We start from the raw sequence: 12,887 nt of genomic DNA on the forward strand, positions 1-12,887 counted from the left end.
TCAGGAAGCCCCACTGTGAAAAACCCAAATAGTGTTACATTTTTTGTACCCACCACCTTTCCTTTATTGGCATTTTGAGGGGATTTTTATGGCATTATCAGCTCCTGCAATTTTGTCCCAGGCATCATGATATTTGGTGGTTTTCTTAAAGCCCAAGCTTCTGGAGTCCTGTTATTATGGGAGACTCTCAGCTTTTTTTTTTTTTTTTTAAAGGTACATTTCTAGTCCTGAGGATTGCAGAGAAGAGCTGGGAAGCAGGATGCCAAAAGGAGGCAAATAAAAGAACCTCCAAATAATCATAGAATCATAGAATATCCAGGTTGGAAGGGACCTCAAGAGGTCATCTAGTCCAACCCCCTGCTCAAAGCAGGACCAAATCCCAATTTTTGCCCCAGACCCCTAAATGGCCCCCTCAAGGATTGAACTCACAACCCTGGGTTTAGTAGGCCAATGCTCAAACCACTGAGCATAATGGTTTAATGTCATGATTTTTCAGGCCTGAACCATGATTTTTGAACCCGGGGATTTGGCCAGTGCGGATTTCACAAAACAAAGGTTTATCCTGTGCTTAAAGTGACCTGAAAAAAAGGGTGGGGAGGTCTAGCAGGACCAACGAGAATCTGACTGGTCAGACAGTGCTTAAAGCGTGCCACTCAGTTACCTGGTTTGGGGTCTGTGACCCCCTGGCAAACCCTCCCCTACCCGCACACATACCTTAACCACTGTGTTTAACGCTCCTGTGAAGCAGAACCCACTACTTCAAGCTTGAGAGGAAGGATGGTGTAGTGGTTAGCGCAGTAGCTTAGGCCTGGGAAGACCTGCAATCAATTCCCCACTCTGCCATAGACTTCCTGTGTGGCCTTGAGCGAGTCCCTTAGCCTCTCCATGGCTCCATTTCCCCATCTGTAAAACAGCAACAATAGCCATGCATTCCAGAAGGGGTGGGAAGATCATTGCCGATTGTGCCCAGATACTACGCTGATGGGGGCTAGACCAGTACCTGAGTTAGAAACTGATCTCACAAGCCCTTACGCATGTGCTTAACTTTGTGAAAATGAGTCGCTCTATTAAACTTGACCACAGTTAGGCAGCTGGTTTGCTGAGCGGTGTTGTCTCCTTGCATTCCGTCATCTGGTGTCTCTCGTCTTATATGTAGATGGGCAGAGACCATCTTTTTGTTCTGTGTTTGTACAGCGCCTTGCACAGTGGCATCCCCGTCCACGACTGGGCCTGCTACACACTACCATAATACACCTAATAAATAATGTACAGTGCCCAGCATAACCTGGCCCTGGTTCCTAACCAAGACTCCTAAGTGCTGCCATAATACACCTAATACAAGTGCAGTGGGGTCCTGGCCTGTGACTGGGGCTCCTCCACACTATGGTAATACAAATAATAAAAAAGAACAAATCAATAAAAACAAGTTCTTTGCAGGTTGAGGGCCTTATCTATCCTACTGCTACCACCTGCCCCATAATATATTTCCAGGGTAAAGTGTTTAAAGCATTATTTTATTTGCACATGGAAGTTCTTCGGTCAGATTTAGAGCCATTGTTTAAAAAAGCCGCAGTGTTTTGGGTGGTGTCGGTTTTTTTCTGGTGGTTTTTCTCCACTCCTCCACCCCTGCCCCACCTTCGCTAAATCTTCCCCAAGACATTCACCCTTGGGCCAAGGCCTGCCCTGGCAAATGTCAGCCCAAGGTGTGTGCAAATTCTGAGCAACCGGAATAGGGAGTTTCAGTGGCAACAGGCAGGAGTTTTAACGCTGGGGGTTGCTTCATGATCCAGCCCCGATGCGAGCTGCCCTGGAGCCGCTGCCGCGCTGAGATTTCATGCGCCACCTTAGGGGAGCCCCATACCCGATTGATCCCACAGTAAATAGTTAATGCCCCCCCCCCCCCAGTGCCTTCAGGGCTCTAACCCTGGAGCGGGTAGGTCTGCCAGCTCCCAGCGATCACAGCCGGGGGGATTGGATAACTGAGGGACCTTCCTGTTCCCAGCCACTCATTTAATCCTGCTCTCTGAGTCTAGCAGCTGGGAGCTCCTGGAGCCCTATCGGAGACACCCCGAATCAGTTGCTTTCCCCAGCTGGAGCGGCGAGTTGGGAAGGTGCAAGGAGCGGCAGCCCCCGGGGAGAGGCAGAAACCAACAACGGAGGTGAGGAAGGGCTGGGATTAGAGTGAAGGGGGGGCAGAGCCTGGCGCGTTGCTGGGGATGGAGAGAGGGGACGATCCGGGCAGCGGGGGCGGCCTGCGGCTGCTGGAGAGCTACCCGCTGAGCGCGTGGGAATCCAGGCCAGCTGGGGTTGAGATCAGTGGGTGGCTGGTGTCACCTGGGACCAGCCAGGCCCAGCCGCACCTTCCTGCGGATGATTCATCGCCGCGTTGTTCTCCGTGGTGCCTTCCAAACCGTGCAATCAGTTACTGCAGGCGGAAGAAATTATGTGGCCTTATAAAACTCAGAGTGATTATTAAACGCGTTGCGGTAACGCCCAGCGGGCCCAACTGAGAGCAGGGCTGGGTGGGCGCTGTCTGGGCAGCCCCTGCCCCAAAGAGCCCCCCGCCTAAACAGACCAAGGGTGGAGTGGAAATCGAGGCACGGGAGGGGAGGGTAGCTTGCCCAAGGTCAAGCAGGAGGTCAGTGGCAGGGAGGGGAATAGAGCCTGTATCTCCAGGGCCTTGGATACTGATTGCGTGTGGGTGCAAAACTCTGGCTGAGTGCTGCTTGTAAGGGACCTGTAAAGGGCTTAAATATATGGGCTTCTTTATTGGTAGCCTGAGGAACAGCAGGATTGCATTCTCAGCTCTGCCATTGGCCTGCTGCATGGCCTTGGGCAACTCACTTCATTGCTCTGTGCCTCAGTTTCCCCACCTGTCCATGGGGAATCTCTCTTTTGTAGAGTGCTTTGAGATCTGCTGATATAACGTGCAAAGTATTCTTATGGTAAGGGTATGGGGTAACCAGAGTGCTGTGTTCCTCTGAAAATCTGGCCCTTAGAGTTGGTGCCGATCTGTCTTGAAAATGAGTTTGATGTTCAGAAGGAACCATTCACAGGTGTGGCGTTGAGCTGGCTGAGTGTTTTTTGTTTTTATTTTTGTTTTTTTTCATCAAAACTTTTTTTTTAAAAAACAAACTTTTTAGGACTGACATGTAAATTTATACTGCCAAAAAGTGAATTTTGGTCAGACATTTCTGGTTCTTCATTGTGAAAGAGGAGAGAAAGGAAGGAAAACAAAAAACCAGGAATTGACTATTTTTTGGTCAAAATATTTGGATTTTGAAAACTAAATTCCCTTTCCTACAACCAGATTTCCCCCCCCCCCCCCAAAAAAAGTATACTTTTTTTTTTTTAACCAAAAAGATTGTTGGAAAGTTTGGAGACTAAAACCAGAAGTATTAGAAATTTCCTGCCAAAACCTTTTCTTTCTTCATCTAGTTCTGAGTCTGCTTGAGCCTAATTTTAAAGCCTGACCTGAACCGAGAACGTTAAGTTATTTTTAGAACCGAACTGACCCAAACCCGATACTTCCCCCCAAAACTTATGTCAGCACTGCTGCTGCCCCATCCCTGGGGCTAGGCCAATGGGAGCATCCCATTCCTTGTGCCTGCCATCTGTCTGCGGCCAGCTCTGGGGGGTAGTCAGCATGCTCCCTCTGCAGTGCCCTCAGAGCTCAGCAAGGTGGTGTTGGCCATCAGGAGTAGGGTACGCTGCCCCTGCCGTGTTAACCCCACCAGCAGAATGAGGTTGACCTGACCTGATCGGAGAGGACGTGACCTGACCCCAAGAGGGTAGGGGTTTTTTTTAGAGACATCCTGAACCTGACACTGTCCCCATCGGGTTTGGGTCAGGCTGCAGTCAGGCTCTGCGTTTGACTCCATCCTGAGACCGTGAGAGCTGCAGGTAACAGCATGGCAACACTGAACCCTTCCCCGTCATTTCTGTATCAAGCCCACAAATCCTGGATCTTCTCATGTTGCATGCCTCAGAAAACCACGGCGGTGATGGCCCAAGTGAAAATTTCTGCCCCAAAGTGCTAATGCTTCCAAAAATAAATAACTAAGGAGTACTTTCTTTTTTCCTAGTGGGAAAAGTACCTTATCGTCCCTTCTCATCCTCTTCACAAATGCCTGAACTGGCTTTGCTAAACTGTTCCTAAAAAAATTAATTGGACCTGGATGATTTCAGCTTAAAGGTCAGAGCAACTGGAAAATGGTGATTATCATGCAAACACACAAGCCTGGTCTACACAGGTTTTGTACCAATACAATTATGTCTGTCTATTTAAGGTACTTATCTGGTTCCCATTACTCTAGTGTCTGAGCAATATAATTATACCAATAGCATCCCAAGTGTGATTGCAGTTACAGGGGTATGGAACGGCTGCCATATGAGAAGAGATTCATAAGACTTCGCACTCACATACAATCAGGATCCCAGGCAATGGAGATACAGCCTCTATTCCCCTCCCTGCCACTGACAGAGATTAATAAGATGGGGTCTTTTCAGCTGGGAAAACAGATGACTAAGGGGGGATATGATAGAGGGCTATAAAATCATGATTGGTGTGGAGAAAGTAAATAAGGAAGTGTTATTTACTCACAACACGAGAACTAGGGATCACCAAATTAATAGGCAGCAGGCTTAAAACAAACAAAAGGGAGTGTTTTTTCACACAATGCACAGTCAACCTGTGGAACTCCTTGCCAGAGGATGTTGTGAAGGCCAAGACTATAACCAGGTTCAAAAAAGAACTAGATAAGTTCATGGAGGATAGGTCCATCAATGGCTATTAGCCAGGATGGGCAGGGATGGTGTCCCTAGCCTCTGTTTGCCAGAAGCTGGGAATGGGTGACAGGGGATGGATCATAGAATCATAGAATATCAGGGTTGGAAGGGACCTCAGGAGGTCATCTAGTCCAACCCCCTGCTCAAAGCAGGACCAATCCCCAATTAAATCATCCCAGCCAGGGCTTTGTCAAGCCTGACCTTAAAAACTTCTAAGGAAGGAGATTCTACCACCTCCCTAGGTAACGCATTCCAGTGCTTCACCACCCTCCTAGTGAAAAAGTTTTTCCTAATATCCAACCTAAACCTCCCCCACTGCAACTTGAGACCATTACTCCTTGTCCTGTCCTCTTCTACCACTGAGAATAGTCTAGAACCATTCTCTTTGGAACCACCTCTCGGGTAGTTGAAAGCAGCTATCAAATCCCCCCTCATTCTTCTCTTCTGCAGACTAAACAATCCCAGTTCCCTCAGCCTCTCCTCATAAGTCATGTGTTCCAGACCCCTAATCATTTTTGTTGCCCTTCGCTGGACTCTCTCCAATTTATCCACATCCTTCTTGTAGTGTGGGGCCCAAAACTGGACACAGTACTCCAGATGAGGCCTCACCAATGTCGAATAGAGGGGAACGATCACGTCCCTCGATCTGCTCGCTATGCCCCTACTTATACATCCCAAAATGCCATTGGCCTTCTTGGCAACAAGGGCACACTGCTGACTCATATCCAGCTTCTCGTCCACTGTAACCCCTAGGTCCTTTTCCGCAGAGCTGCTGCCTAGCCATTCGGTCCCTAGTCTGTAGCTGTGCATTGGGTTCTTCCGTCCTAAGTGCAGGACCCTGCATTTATCCTTATTGAACCTCATCAGGTTTCTTTTGGCCCAATCCTCCAATTTGTCTAGGTCCCTCTGTATCCTATCTCTGCCGTCCAACGTATCTACCACTCCTCCCAGTTTAGTATCATCCGCAAATTTGCTAAGAGTGCAATCCACACCATCCTCCAGATCATTTATGAAGATATTGAACAAAACCGGCCCCAGGACCGACCCCTGGGGCACTCCACTTGACACCGGCTGCCAACTAGACATGGAGCCATTGATCACTACCCGTTGAGCCCGACAATCTAGCCAACTTTCTACCCACCTTATAGTACATTCATCCAGCCCATACTTCTTTAACTTGCTGACAAGAATACTGTGGGAGACAGTGTCAAAAGCTTTGCTAAAGTCAAGAAACAATACATCCACTGCTTTCCCTTCATCCACAGAATCAGTAATCTCATCATAGAAGGCGATTAGATTAGTGAGGCATGACCTTCCCTTGGTGAATCCATGCTGACTGTTCCTGATCACTTTCCTCTCGTGTAAGTGCTTCAGGATTGATTCCTTGAGGACCTGCTCCATGATTTTTCCGGGGACTGAGGTGAGGCTGACTGGCCTGTAGTTCCCAGGATCCTCCTCCTTCCCTTTTTCAAAGATGGGCACTACATTAGCCTTTTTCCAGTCATCTGGGACTTCCCCCGTTCACCACGAGTTTTCAAAGATAATGGCCAATGGCTCTGCAATCACATCCACCAATTCCTTTAGCACTCTCGGATGCAACTCATCCGGCCCCATGGACTTGTGCACGTCCAGCTTTTCTAAATAGTCCCTAACCACCTCTTTCTCCACAGAGGGCTGGCCATCTACTCCCCATGTTGCGATGCCCAGCGCAGCAGTCTGGGAGCTGTCCTTGTTAGTGAAGACAGAGGCAAAAAAAGCATTGAGCACATTAGCTTTTTCCACATCCTCTGTCACTAGGTTGCCTCCCTCATTCAGTAAGGGGCCCACTCTTTCCTTGGCTTTCTTCTTGTTGCCAACATACCTGAAGAAACCCTTCTTGTTACTCTTGACATCTCTTGCTAGCTGCAGCTCCAGGTGCGATTTGGCCCTCCTGATTTCATTCCTACATGCCCGAGCAATATTTTTATACTCTTCCCTGGTCATATGTCCAACCTTCTTCTTTTTTATGTTTAAGATCCGCTAGGATTTCACCATTAAGCCAAGCTGGTCGCCTGCCATATTTACTATTCTTTCGACTCATCGGGATGGTTTGTCCCTGTAACCTCAACAGGGATTCCTTGAAATACAGCCAGCTCTCCTGGACTCCTTTCCCCTTCATGTTAGTCCCCCAGGGGATCTTACCCATCTGCTCCCTGAGGGAGTCAAAGTCTGCTTTCCTGAAGTCCAGGGTCCGTATCCTGCTGCTTACCTTTCTTCCCTGTGTCAGGATCCTGAACTCGACCATCTCATGGTCACTGCCTCCCAGATTCCCATCCACTTTTGCTTCCCCCACTAATTCTTCCCTGTTTGAGCAGGAGGTCAAGAAAAGCTCCCCCCCTAGTTGGCTCATCTAGCACTTGCACCAGGAAATTGTCCCCTACGCTTTCCAAAAACTTCCTGGATTGTCTATGCACCGCTGTATTGCTCTCCCAGCAAATATCAGGAAAATTAAAGTCACCCATGAGAACCAGGGCGTGCGATCTAGTAGCTTCTGCGAGTTGCCGGAAGAAAGCCTCATCCACCTCATCCCCCTGATCCGGTGGTCTATAGCAGACTCCCACCACTACATCACTCTTGTTGCTCACACTTCTAAACTTAATCCAGAGACACTCAGGTTTTTCTGCAGTTTCGTACCAGAGCTCTGAGCAGTCATACTGCTCCCTTACATACAGTGCTACTCCCCCACCTTTTCTGCCCTGCCTGTCCTTCCTGAACAGTTTATAACCATCCATGACAGTACTCCAGTCATGTGAGTTATCCCACCAAGTCTCTGTTATTCCAATCACGTCATAATTCCCTGACATCACCAGGACCTCCAGTTCTCCCTGCTTGTTTCCAAGGCTTTGTGCATTCGTATATAAGCACTTGAGAGAACCTGCTGATCGCCCCTCATTCTCAGTATGAGGCAGGAGCCCTCCCCTCACAGACGTTCCTGCCTGTGCTTCCTCCCGGTATCCCGTTTTCCCACTTACCTCAGGGCTTTGGTCTCCTTCCCCCGGTGAACCTAGTTTAAAGCCCTCCTCACTAGGTTAGCCAGCCTGCTCGCAAAGATGCTCTTCCCTCTCTTCGTAAGATGGAGCCCGTCTCTGCCCAGCACTCCTCCTTCATGGAACACCATCCCATGGTCAAAGAATCCAAAGCCTTCTGTCCGACACCACCTGCGTAGCCATTCGTTGACTTCCACGATTCGAATCACTTGATTACCTGTTCTGTTCATTCCCTCTGGGGCACCTGGCACTGGCCACTGTCAGAAGACAGAATACTGGGCTGGTGGGCCATTGGTCTGACCCAGTCTGGCCGTTCTTATGTTCTTATACAGGTATAAAGCCGTCTTATACAGGTATGACGTATTCCCCATCCCACCTGGGAATAGCTGTACTGATATAACTGCATCCACCCTAGGTAGGCTGTACCTCTTTAATTATACCAGCATAAAGTGGTACATTTTGTGTGTGGACGAGTCAGATTTTCACTCAGCACCAGAGCGAGGAGCCAGTTTTACAAAAAAGCGCAGTGCACATGGCGCTTAACTCTTCTGAAAATCTGATCCTTGTTTAGGAGCATAAAATGAATCTGACCATTTTGAAAATCTGGCCCTTGTAGCTAAAGTCTGGTCTACGCTTAAAAGTTATATTGGCAGAGCTGCGAAAGAACCACAGCCCTGACCCACAGCCCTAAACCACAAAACCCCAAGTGTAGACGCAGCTCTGTCAGCAGAAGAGGACTTCTGTCAGCTACTGTCGTTCGGGGAGGTTCCTACAGCAGCAGAAAAACTCCTTCTGTCGGGCCTAGTCTACACCTCCAAGTTAGGTCAACCTGGCTAAGTCTCTCAGGGATGTGGGAAAAATTCAGGCCGCTGAGAGATGTAGTTAAGCCGACCTAAGCCCTGGTGTAAATACTGCTAGGTGGATTGAAGAGTTCTTCCCTAGACCTAGCTCCTGCCTGTCGAGGAGGTGGATTAACTACAATGATAGGCGAAACCTCTTCCATAGCCGTAGCAAGTGTCTACACTACAGCAGCACAGCTGCAGCCACGTCGGTGTAGTGCTTGAAGTGTAGACACAATCTCAAGTGTAGGCTCCACAGTGTAGCCAGAGCCTAACACAGCCTATGTGCAACCGGATTTTACGGTGGGAGGGGGCTGAGAAGCACTCCCACCGAGAAAGTTGCAACCCAACACCCCAGTTGCTTTCCCTGTCCAAATTGTCTCCGTAGTGATTTAAGGTCAGGGTGTTGGACACCTGGGCCGGGCCAGGTTAGCCTCGTGTATTTATGCTCATGTGGGTGAGACATGTTCAGAATCTCCGCTTTTGTGTTAACCACAAACCTTAAGTTTCTAGCTCTCATGAGTGTGAAGATAAATTTCTGATCTTGAACCACATGTAACCCAATGTAGTGATGTCTGCAGACAACCTGAAACATTGGCTCTGAAGAGTGTGAACCTCCCATCCTCCATTTGTAACATTTGGGTGTTAACACTGGTGCCTAATGATGACTCGTTTAAAATGTCAATGTTAACACTTCATTGCCGAGTATTAGCCCAGATGGGATGTGAAAGGGGGGGTGGGGTTAAACCCAATGGGAGGACTGAGATTTGCTGCAGGGAAGAAGGGAGTGAGACAAGGAAAGGAGAGAAAGGAAAAAGAGGAAAGACGATGGAGAAGGTAGGAGTAGCAGCAGAGTCCCCCACTGAGGAGTCCTGCATGTGTTAGTAAAACACTGAGCACTTTATAGTGACTGCTGAGTTGGGCTAAATCACTATCTTTGTGCAAACGTCCCATGGGTGTCACTCGGAGGTAGATCTGGAGCGTCTGTTCTCCCTGTCTCATGACACAAAAACAGGGGGACACTTAATAACACGAAAGATGGTTGAATTCAGAACTGAGCAGAAGAAATACTTTTCCCCACATGCCACGTCGTTAGCCTGCAGAACTCATTGCCACAAGAAATTAGCAAGATGCCAAAAGGACTGGAACATTTCTGTGACTAAGAAGAGTTGACTGTTGAAATTGTGGAAAGGATATTAAACCCAGAGCTTGATTAGAGGCCAGGAGGAGACCTAAAATCGAGGGGCAGATTATCCCACAAACACCTTCCTCTAGGGCATCTGGCACTGGCCAGTGTCTGAGATTAGGACAGTGGGCTAGAGGGTCTGATTCAGCCTGGCAATTCCTAGGTAGCTCTGCTGGGGGTTGAGAGGCGTGTGTGTGTGTGTGTGTGTGTAATATAGGGTGACCAGCTAGCAACTGTGGAAAAAACAGGACAGGGGGTGAGGGGCAACAGGCACCTATATAAGAAAATGTCCCAAAAAACAGGACTGTCCTTTTAAAGGGGACATCTGGTCACCCTATTGTGTGTCCATCCGTCCAGGCCCATAAATTAGGGATGAAGATTTGTCAAAGGTGTCAAGAGGACTTGGGGAGTGATGGGTGGGAGCTGGGGAACCTGGGAGTTGGGGGGTGGGGGTGTTGTCGACAGGAGGTTGCTGGAAGTTGGGGGGCAGGAGAGGCGGTGGGTGGGAGTTGGGGGCCAGACAGGGGGGAGTTGGGGGTGTTTGGTGAGAGTTGGGGGTGTGTGTGTGTGTGGGGGGGGGGGAAGCTGGGTCCTTAATGCCCATTTGTGTCTTGAAAAAATCCCCTACTAAATATGGCTTCAGCCTCCTGTACCCCCCCGGACCACAGAACGGAGCCTGACCTTTTCCCCCCCCCCCCCCCCCGGCCATGGAGCGGAGCCTGACCCCTCCCCCCCCATAGAGCCTGACCCCCCCCCCCCGGCCGCGGAGCGGAGCCTGACCCCCCCCCCATCCCCACCCGTAAAGCCTGACCCCCCCCCCATAGAGCCTGACCTTCCCCCCCCCCCGGCCGCGGAGCGGAGCCTGACCCCCCCCCCCCATAGAGCCTGACCCCCCCCCCCCGGCCGCGGAGCGGAGCCTGACCCCTCCCCCCCACCATAGAGCCGCGGCTCCGCCCGCTCCTAGAGCTCTCCAGGAAACGCGGGGGGCGGGGAGCGGGTGGCCGCGCAGGGACCTTCCTGTTCCCAGCAGCCCCCGCACCTGGCTGCGCCCGAGCCCGGGCCGAGCGGTGAGCGGCGGGGGGGGCTGGGCCGGGAACGGGGGCGGCGGGGGGGCCCCGATCCGGGCAGCCAGCGGGGAGCGATCCGAGCAGGGGGAGGGCAATGGGGGGGGGTCCTGATCCTGGCACCTCGGGGTGGGGGCGAGATCCGGGCAGCTGGGGGGTTATGGGGGGGTCGGTCCTGATCCTGGGGTCGGGGCTCGATTTGCGAGCAGCTGGGGGGGGTGATCTGGGCAGCTCGGGTGGTGGGGGGGGCGAGATCCCGGCAGCTGCGGGGGGGGGTCCTGATCCTGGGGGCGGGGCGCGATTTGCGGGCAGCTGGGGGGTGATGGGGGGGTCCTGATCCTGGCAGCTCGGGTGGAGGGGCGAGATCCAGGCAGCTGGGGGGCGATGCGGGGGGTGTGTGTGTCCTGATCTGGGCAGCTGGGTGCCAGGGGCGGGGGAGAGATCCATGGCTGCCTGGGCCCCTGAGCCCAGATGGGACTCGGGGCCCCTGCCCCCTGAGATTGAGAGCGGTGGGTGGCTAATGTCTGCTGGGACCTGCCAGCTCTCTCCCTCCCTGCCGGGGGATGATTCACCGCCGCTTCGTTCTCCTTTACCAACTTTGCCATCAGTTACCGGAGGGGGAAGAAATTGTTCCGTTGGGCGCACACAACTGTAGGCAGTTGCGACACTCCGGGTGAGCCTTTGGGTTGACAGGCTCCAGAGGAGCAGCCGGCTCAGTCTGTATCCGCAACAAGAACAGGAGGACTTGTGGCACCTTAGAGACCAACACACTTATTAGAGCATAAGCTTTCGTGAGCTACAGCTCACTTCATCAGATGCAGTCTCTAAAAACCAGGCTCCTTTCCTCCCTCAGACCCAGCTGATCTGTCCCAAGTGACATTGCTCTTTACCAGGATTGTCCCCTCCATCTCCCAGCTGGTAAAGCTGCCAGGAACAGGTATTTCAGCCTTTAAGGCATCTCCTTACAATAGGAAGGAACAGGAGGGAGATGTGATCTCAGTTGGGGAGGGGGGTCTCTGGGCACTCCAGCAGTGCAAACCAGATCAACAGCAAACTAAGGCATTAGTTCTGTTTAAAACAAAAATTGTGACTTTGTAAGAATTTTTTTTTACTTTTTTAATATATATTTTTTTTTTTTTTGAAAGCTCTGAAAACAGGCCCCATTTCCTGAAGGACTGATCCACCCCCACAAACCACTTCCCTTGTAAGAACTTAATATTGGTATTGCAGTAGAACCTCGGAGCTGTAGTCACAGATCAGGACCATATTGCACTAGGTGCTGTACAAACAGGGATGGTCCCTGCCCTAGAGACTGTGTTTTGGATTATTTTGTCCCCCCTCCCTCTCCCCGGATTTTCTTTTTTTCAGGTTGAATCTTCAGTTTAAAAGAGAACGTGTGTTGGCACAAGAACAAGTGGGGAGAAACTGGCCAGAAATAATTTCTGGCTGGAGATCCGAAGAAGGTTTCTAACCGTCAGAAGAGGGAGGTTCTGGAATTGCCCCTCCATGACTCCTAGCGGGAGGCTAACACCTTAACGAGTTTAAAGCTGGAGCTTGATACATTTATGAACAGGATTGTATGACTGGGCTGCCTGCGGTAACAAGGGACTGGCTTCTGTGACTCAGGAGGTCCCTTCCAGTCCTGTGTTCCAAAGAGAAGTGACTAGATCTTACCTTACTAAAAAAGCCTCATGTCATAATATTATCCTTCCCCCCTGGAACAGAGCCGCGGGGGCCTCAAGCTGGACTCCCAAAGACCAAGGCCCTCAAAATCAATAGCTGCTTTGTGGAAGATGTTGACTTCAGTTCTTAGGAGCAGGGAGTTAAAACTCTGGGCTGGATTCTCCCCCCTCCCCAGTTTTCTGTGGCTGTCTCTCTAGAGCAGGGGTCGGCAACCTTTCAGGAGCGGCAGGCCGAGTCTTCATTTATTCACTCTAATTTAAGGTGTTGCATGCCAGTCATACACTTGAACATTTCTCGATGG

The 12,887-nt window shown here is 50.7% G+C and overlaps 1 protein-coding gene across 1 annotated transcript in view; it reads left to right on the plus strand.

Annotated features, from left to right (window-relative positions):
* The window catches only part of LOC141975147 (uncharacterized), a 37,752-nt gene that overhangs the window by 20,475 nt on the left and 4,390 nt on the right, over positions 1-12,887 (plus strand). The gene's annotated exons all lie outside the window — the stretch shown is intronic.

Source organism: Natator depressus, chromosome 20 (assembly GCF_965152275.1).
Source record: "Natator depressus isolate rNatDep1 chromosome 20, rNatDep2.hap1, whole genome shotgun sequence".
NCBI classification, from domain to species: Eukaryota; Metazoa; Chordata; order Testudines; family Cheloniidae; genus Natator; species Natator depressus.